The sequence below is a fragment of the Perissodus microlepis genome, chromosome 13 (genome assembly GCF_051167445.1).
Source record: "Perissodus microlepis isolate ML-2025 ecotype Zambia chromosome 13, ASM5116744v1, whole genome shotgun sequence".
NCBI lineage: Eukaryota > Metazoa > Chordata > Actinopteri > Cichliformes > Cichlidae > Perissodus > Perissodus microlepis.
Window position 1 is genome coordinate 7,423,856 of NC_140473.1, and position 8,249 is coordinate 7,432,104.

An 8,249-nucleotide genomic window follows, 5' to 3' on the forward strand; every position below is an offset into this window, starting at 1 on the left:
AACATGAACAGGTAGAAATGGAGGCTGCAAGTCTGAGTGCTCATCACTGCTTTGTTACTTGTTGATGAGCAGGGTCTGGCTCTTGGGCTGGGGGGTCAGCGTGCACTCAGCTTTAAAATCCCTTTGGGCTGTTGGCTAGTTTCGTGTTAGCAAACTGTCTATGCAGATGTGAGAGCTTGCAAAGAGCTGATGTTGTGTTAGCAGTATAATGCGGTTGTCCCTGTCCTGGATGCTGTTTGTGCTTTACCATCACGCTACTGTCCTTTTGTGAAATAAAAATAAATTGATGTCTATATCTTCACTCCTTAAATGGCTGCATGAGCCACCATTTTTCTCCTCCCGAGCATGAATTGAAATCAGCTGATTGTTGGAAATGCTAACAGGAATAACAACATATTTGTAACTGTAATGTAATTACTGAATTTAGTACCGTAACATATTACATTACTGTGTTATTACAGTAATGCATTACTTTAACACTGGGAATGAATGTCTGGTGTTTAGGATCATTGTCATTCTGAAAAATTAAGACTATGGTTTGCTGTAATAATATAATTTATAACCAGTTCCTTACTTTGTTTATTATGTGTAGACACTGGTTCATCACTTAAGCGAGTTGCCTTTTATGCTTGAAGGATTCGTAGGTCAGGGTTAAGTGGCTTAACAAACAAACAAATAAAATTTCCCCAAGACTTGCACCGTACTGTAGGTCTCCAGACCTACCAGATACACAAGGTTAACTACTCAAGACACAATCGCTAAGACTAAAATCAAAATATAGTTAAAAAGGAAAAATAAAGACGTGAAATGACTAGCTAAAAGCTTCCCAAACAAACAAAAACAGGAACCGTATGGTAAAGGTATTGTAACAATATCCACTTTATGCACTTTTACTTAACATCGACTTCAGAATGAAATGAACAGATAACAGGTTACACTGAGGAAAAGGTACTTTAGCTCATCTGTTAAGGATGCTGGGCTGTTTTGTATCATTTCTGCTTTTAGAGATATTTTTTTTCTCAGCCTCGAGGTGTCTGAAGACACCACTCTGCATCTCTGCTTTTGATCTCTGCGTAATAACACATGTGATTTTCAATTACAAATAAGACACTGCATTAGGCAAAGATACACGGAAGGTAATGGACTTCCTCTGTTGCTCAGTAAGATGGACTTGTCCCTCAAGACCTCTGTTTCCATTATTAAACCACCTGCACAGTGCACCTCTACAGTTTCCATCCCTTCTGACCAAGGTGAAATTACCTGCTTTTGAACCTTAAACATTATAAAAAGAAAGAAAAAGAGCCGCAGAGTTGTCACCCACAGTCTCAGCCTTCACTGCCCGGCAGGACTTTTTGTGTTCTTTAGGGCGGCAGCAAACAAAATATGCATTGTTGCGGTCTGACATCCCTTTAGTTTTCATAATCAAAATATCCCAAGGGAGTGAACGGCAGCATGTGAGCTGGTGGCAAATACTTTCACCGGCCACTCTCCCAGTATGTATCAAGACCTGGATGATGAATTACCATAGCAGGGCCTGAGAAAAAAAATGAGAACACCCCAGGATGAATGTTGTGTTGCAAATACAAACACTTAGTATTCCGCAGGGCTGAGACAAAAGTGGCTTCTTTTATGATAACCTAACAATTCACTGTGCCATCTCCAGTCTAACAGCAGCTTATGCAGATGTGCACGGCTCAGGAGTGCTCTGCTGTACTGAGGATCCCCCCCCCCCCCCACGCACTCACACACACCACCCCCTTGAAATTGTTCAGCAAGCAGGTCACATTGGCGTGGGCTGCCTGTTGTGGATAAAATGCTGAAACACTGTGCTCCGAGACACTCTAAAGCCTTATCACTCACCTACCTGGCCTATAACAGTCTCTGATGGATAGGCCCAGACTGAACCTGCAGTCTCCTGTCCAACCCATGTCATTTAGAGAAAATAGATTTGCTTGCTCCTAGGCTTAGAGTACTTCTTAACTCTTAAACAAAACCGAGCTATGGGTTGCTTCCCATACACTACGCGACTTAGAAATATCACACAAGAAAAAAAGAAAACAGCTCTTAAAAAGCGTTTAAGTGCAGTGTTTGTCAGCGGCTGAGTTGTGTGGCACAGGGGTATGAATGGGAAGCGAGTCAACGCTGCAACGGTGACCTTATTTGGAGGCAAGACAAGGCAGTGAGTTGAAATTGAAAATGTGAATATCCAGCTAATGGCAGAGGGGAGCTGGAGATATAATACCAGATCTATAAAGGACAATTTGAGGCCCTCCACTCTTGAGACTCGGGCGCTCAATCATGAAGTGATTCACTCAGATTGATCAAGGAGCGTTGTAATCACATGGGAATGTTACATGTGGCTCCAAAGACGGCTCGCATAAGTGTCAAGAGATTCAAAGCTGGATTTAATGGATCTGAGGTGATGTGCTTAGAAATCCTTTCAGAAGGTGCAAATAGAATCCTCAGAGCATTTTACTGGCATTTAGCAGCTGTCCGGTGAAATTAATGTGCAGAACAGAGGAATAAATTCACCGTCAGAGAAACAGAAGGCTGGAATTTACTCAGTATTCTCACAGCAGAAAATCAAAGGGTCGTGGCCCTCTGAAAGAAGATTTAGAAATCTGCTAATGAACCGCACTGTTGATAACAGTCCCGCATTAAGCAGAAAGCCTAAATGCACTTACAGATAACAAGCTTTCTTTTATTTAAAGCGATTCCAGTTAAAAGCTGGCTGCTCCCTCTGAAATTGAAATAAATGCCGCAAATGTGATATTAAATATTCATAACCTTCAGCTGTCATCTAGCTTTTCCCCGTTTCAAGACAAACGTGCAACAAAAAACATGATCCAGCGTAATTACGCACTTCTAATAAGTGTGAAGGTAGATGAGTGGGGCGTTAAGGGAGAGCAAAGCCAACTGAGATACCATGAGCTGCTTTTCTCACTTATATCAAAGTTCCCAACACTTGAGTTTCGTGAATGCAGGCAGGTAACTTCCTTTTTCTTTCCTTTTTTTCTTCCTCCTCTTTCTCATGGAACATTTTCACATCTGTCTAATCGTTGTCTCCCAAAGCTTTTAATGCCTTTGATAAGATTGCAGACAGATAGGCCCATTGACTTAGGCTTATGTGAGTCTAAGAGAAATCATGACAGTAAACCGGTGCTTTTAAAACTTTAGATGGAATATGGCGCTGAAAAGGTTTTATCTAAAGCTTCAATCAAACTGCACTTTTATACTGAGCTTTGAAGAAGCGCCAGCCTGTGAAAAAAAATTCATATTGTTTTGACATATTAATGAAACTACCTGTGTTTATGTCGTGTTTTGCTCTGCTATGTGACGTAATGATTCTACACAAAGCAACAGGAGGAGCCTTATTGTCAGTTTTTAAATTAAGAATAGTACCTATAGAGGATACACATTAGTTGTGGGCAAAAAAATGGACAGCTGTAATCTTCATTATTAAAGGCATTTGATGCATATCTTAAACAGCAAACCGGGTCTGTGACCATCTTTAACTCCTTCTTGTCTAATATGTCATTTATGTTTTTATTTCTATATAAGTTTTACATAACCCACCTTGGCGATGTAAATGTAAATTGGCAGTTTTGCCATGTTTACACTTCATATGTTTGGTATACTGATGTTCGGTAACATGTGTTGCCCCTGTTAAAAAATTTTTTTAATGGCTCAACATATTATATAGCAGGGGTCTCAAACTCCAGTCCTTGAGGGCCAGTGTCCTGTAACTTCTCCATGTGTCCCTTCTGCAACACACCTGAATACAATTAGTAGGTCATTAGCAAGACTCTAGAACTTGACTGCATGCTGAGGTGGCAATTCAGCCATTTGATTCCTGTTACAGCAGCTCATGAGTGAATGAACATGGTGCAAAAAGTGTACATTTAGTAGATCATTTTCCAAACACTTACATTTACTTAAATTTACTTGAGTGGGGTTAGGAGTTGCCACTTCAGCATGCAGTCAAGTTCTATACTCTTGCTAATGACCCACAAATTTTTATTCAGGTGTGTTGTAACATGGAAAAGTTGCAGGACACCGGCCCTCGATGTCTGGAGTTTGAGACCCCTGCTGTATAGCGAGTGTCATAAACCCTTAAATGCACAAGTGTTTGACGAATGTAGATCTACTTCAAAAGCTGAAATTAATAACATTATTTGCTCATGACCTTTAAAAACATAGCATAATAAACAATAAACAATCCAATGCCACTTAATGGCCACATTTTAGTGCTTTGCCTCTTATGTACCAGGGATTGATTTTGTATAAGATAAATAAATAATGTTCTTAATATGATGACATTTAAAGACAAATTACACACTCATAATCAGACCTAGCAAATGTTTAAAAAAAAATCAGTACAATAAAATAAAAATGTTGTCCTAAAGGACTCTTTAATAAATACAATGAAATATTTTTTTCAGAGAGTAGCAACATCCTTTTTCATTTTTACTTTCTCTGAGCCCAGGCAGGCACCTTACGTGTCTTCTAAAGTTCTTTGAAGTTGAGTGCACTGTTACACTGGACTCAGGTCTAAAAATAGTCTTTTAATGTCTTTCTGCAAGTTTGATGTGATGCAGCCATACACATGTCACATATCTTATTACACCTTTTTAAAATCTATATAATCTTCCTGAGTGTTAATAACTTGTGAATATCATCGTATCACCTCATATTAATCAGCCTGCCCCTATTCTGAACCATAAGGTTAATGTTAGGACTACACTGACTCTCTATATGCAAAATGAATCTTTTAAAATGATTCTGAGGCAGAAAAATACATAAGACAGTTTGACAGCAGAGACAAGTTAAACAAGACTAATACCCCATACTTACTAATGAGTGGATTGGATCCCATTTGAATACATATGCTGATCATTTTTAAACACTGTAATAATTACAGTGATGACAACCCTATTCTGGGAGGACTTGCAGCTCCTCCTGTTTTTTGTTTCTCATCCATCATGATATTTTAGGGTTTTTTTGGTTTTGGTTTTTTAAAGCTCTCTTAAAGATTTAAAGGGTTTTTTGTTTTTGTTTTTTTGCATCACAGGAAGTAGAATATGTGTTTTCTACTGCGTCTGGGATCAGTCACAGCCAGTTGCCATCTTCAAAGTGACTTTGTCGTGCTAAGACAGCGATAAAATGGCAATAAGACAGAGTAAGTCTTTCAGTATGCAATGGAATGGGGTCAAATCGGCAATTACATGCAATCTGTTTGTGATGATAAGGTGATTAACTGTGACAAACTGGCAAAAAATTGCAAATCTGTTGCTGTTTGTTGCAAATCTGTTGCTAAGTGCATGCACAGAAATTCACGTTGAGTGCTTAGTTTCAGAGTCCAGCCAAAAAACAGGTTTGAATTTCAGAAATTCGTCCACAAATAGCAACACAGTTGCTATGGGAAAGTGATTTAAGTCAAAATTGCTTAGATGCTCCGCAGCTTTCCTTTTACATAGGAATATAACTAAAACACAACTGCTTGACCACTGGCTGTAGTTTAGCATATAGAGCAGGTCATCTACTAATCGAAAGGTTGAATCCCTGGCTGCTTCAGTCTGCATATCAAAGAGTCCTTGGGCAAGATGCTGAACCGCCAGTTGTTCTCCAATGCACAGTGAGAAAGCACTTAGGCACAGAAAAAAGTACTTGTGTGAATATGTGTGAATGTGTGATGAATGAGGCGAGTTGTATAAAGCGCTTTCAGTACTCAGGTTGAGTAGAAAAGCGCTACATAAGAACCAGTCCATTTACCATTTTACCCATCCAGCCAACCTGATGGCGATTTGTCTGCATTTATAAATTAGACAGCAGTTTGTCTGAGAGTGTGACTGCAGTCAGTCTCAATCAGACCAGATTGTTTGGAGACAGGTTGCCTCCCACCACGCAACCTGTGCAATCACCTTGCAACCAAACATGGTGGCCCAGATATAAAGTGTTTTGCACATTCAACCTCTGGGCAATCAGTTGGTCACTGCGACTACTTGGAGTTGGTCTCTCTCAGCAAAAAAAAAAAAAAAAAATCAATGCAGTCACCTGGCAATGATCAACAGCAAGCAGTGCTATTTTTAATCTAGTGCGACTGAGCCACTGATGTAAGGTACTGTGCAGGTAGGACCAGCCCTGGCTTTGGTTTGATCTAGAGTGTGTGTTTACTGCAGATCTGCCATCTTCAAAGCATTAAAGTGTGTAATTGTATGGCCATGGTAGGGCTCTGGGGGGCTAACTGCTGATGCTCATCAACCATAGTACTAGCATGCTGACGGTTACCAGTTGCAGTCTTTAACGTACTAGCATATCAGGTGTGCTAAAACTGCACAACAGAGGCTGATGAGATTTGGAAAAACAAATGGGCAAAAGTCTATCAGATAAATAATAAAATAATATAAGTGAAAAATATGAGCCGCTGGTAGCACTAGTCACCAATGAGACATATTTCAGTGAGGGCGTTCCCCCTGGCCACCAGGACAGACAGCTAACATGGAAAAAAATTAACAGAGATGGCTTAACTGATAAAACAGACTAAAGGAATTAGAGGTGTGTGTTATGCTGCAGGATTTTACTCATTAGCCTACAGTAGAACCAGAAGTGTCAAGCACACTGCAGCTCAGCGATTGTGTCATTTGCCATTAAGTTTACAACATATTTCATAATCTCTTCTGAAGAGCCAATAACTCCGGAAGACATTTGATTTTATGCCACATTGCTGCGCTCGAAGTCACGTCTTCACGCCGATGAAGATTTCAACTTTCTTTCGCTGACCGAGAGTTTTGGTTGGTTTCTCAAAATACGCGATGCTTTCATTTGAAATGACAGAGCCGGCCGATTGCTATAAATGAATAATGAATTTCATCACCTACTGTAATATGAACACATTTCATCTCAGCGCAGCAGCGTGCATTGTCCAGAACAGGGGAGAAGCCTAATTACATAGCTACAGCATTGGGAAGACCGGGCTTAATCTCTTATGGGTTTCTCTAACAGATGTATCCAATTAATGGCCTGTCTTTGAAGAAATGTAGATGGCTACTTCTCTGGGAATTTTATTTCAAAGTAAAACACCCAGCCTCGTTTCTGATGAGCAGACTTTATGCCCAGTCCTAATTCTTTTGTCCAATACACAGATCTGATCTTAAGTAACTGCTGAAATATGAAGTGATTTAAAGAGAATCTTGAATGTTAATGACCTGGACAGAGACGCTCAAGGGAACTGATAGAGGCCCTGTGATGGAGCCATTACTTTACAGGCAGGAGTCACAGCAGGTAAGCTGCTTGGGAAATTACACATAAGGGAGTATTATCTTGTAAAATGAAAGACTATACAGATAAAAATGGCAGCAATCCCTCTAAATGGAAGAAAAGAGAGTGTGTGTGTGTTGTGGGGGGGATTCGTGTATAGGAAAGAAAAATCCCACAATCATTTACCACTTGTATGCACAAGAGCAAGTCCAGCTTTCCTTGAATGAATGAGCCTGATTTGAGAGGACACTTACAGTCATAGGAATAGAGGAGTTAAGGACAGCCAGAAAACCTTAATAGATCTGTGCCACTGCTCCCCCGCTGCTCCGAGAGAAGCCTGTCACGTAGCATGTACATGCATTTAGGCTTATTTACCTCGATCCCTTCGGCTGTCTGACAGGCACGTCTCACCGCTGGAGATGCAACATCGTTGTCTGGCAACCTCTTGATCAACGTTTTGCAGCGGGGCCAGCACGCTGCACAGAGGGTGACACAGCTTTGCTGCTAATGCAAAAGATGACAGGCGAAAGCGTGAACACAACATATGCACGCGTTTATGCCAGCCTGCCTTTCAGTGTTCATAACCTGGACCTAAATTATTCATCTTCATTTTGATCTGCTGCTCGATTGGCCCTTACGCCTCTGCATTCGTTTGATTAATCTTCAAACTAAAATAACGAAGGCAAAAAAAAAAAAAGCATATATGCAGCAAGTCAGGTGACCTTTCGGTTTCCAAATTTTGGAAGCAAATTGGAATCAATGAGATCGAATTGTCCAGTCTGGGCTTTATTAATGAAGTTGGAAATCCAGGGGCAACTCCGGAGCGTCTGCACTTCCAAGGGCTCATGTTTATATTGGAATGCTTATAACTACCGGAAATGAAAGCCCCGCATTACTGAGGAACTTAATATCCTCTTTGACAACTTATTAAATATTTACCTGTAGCTTTCACACAGATATCATCCAGGAACTTCAAAACCGAAAAACGTTCC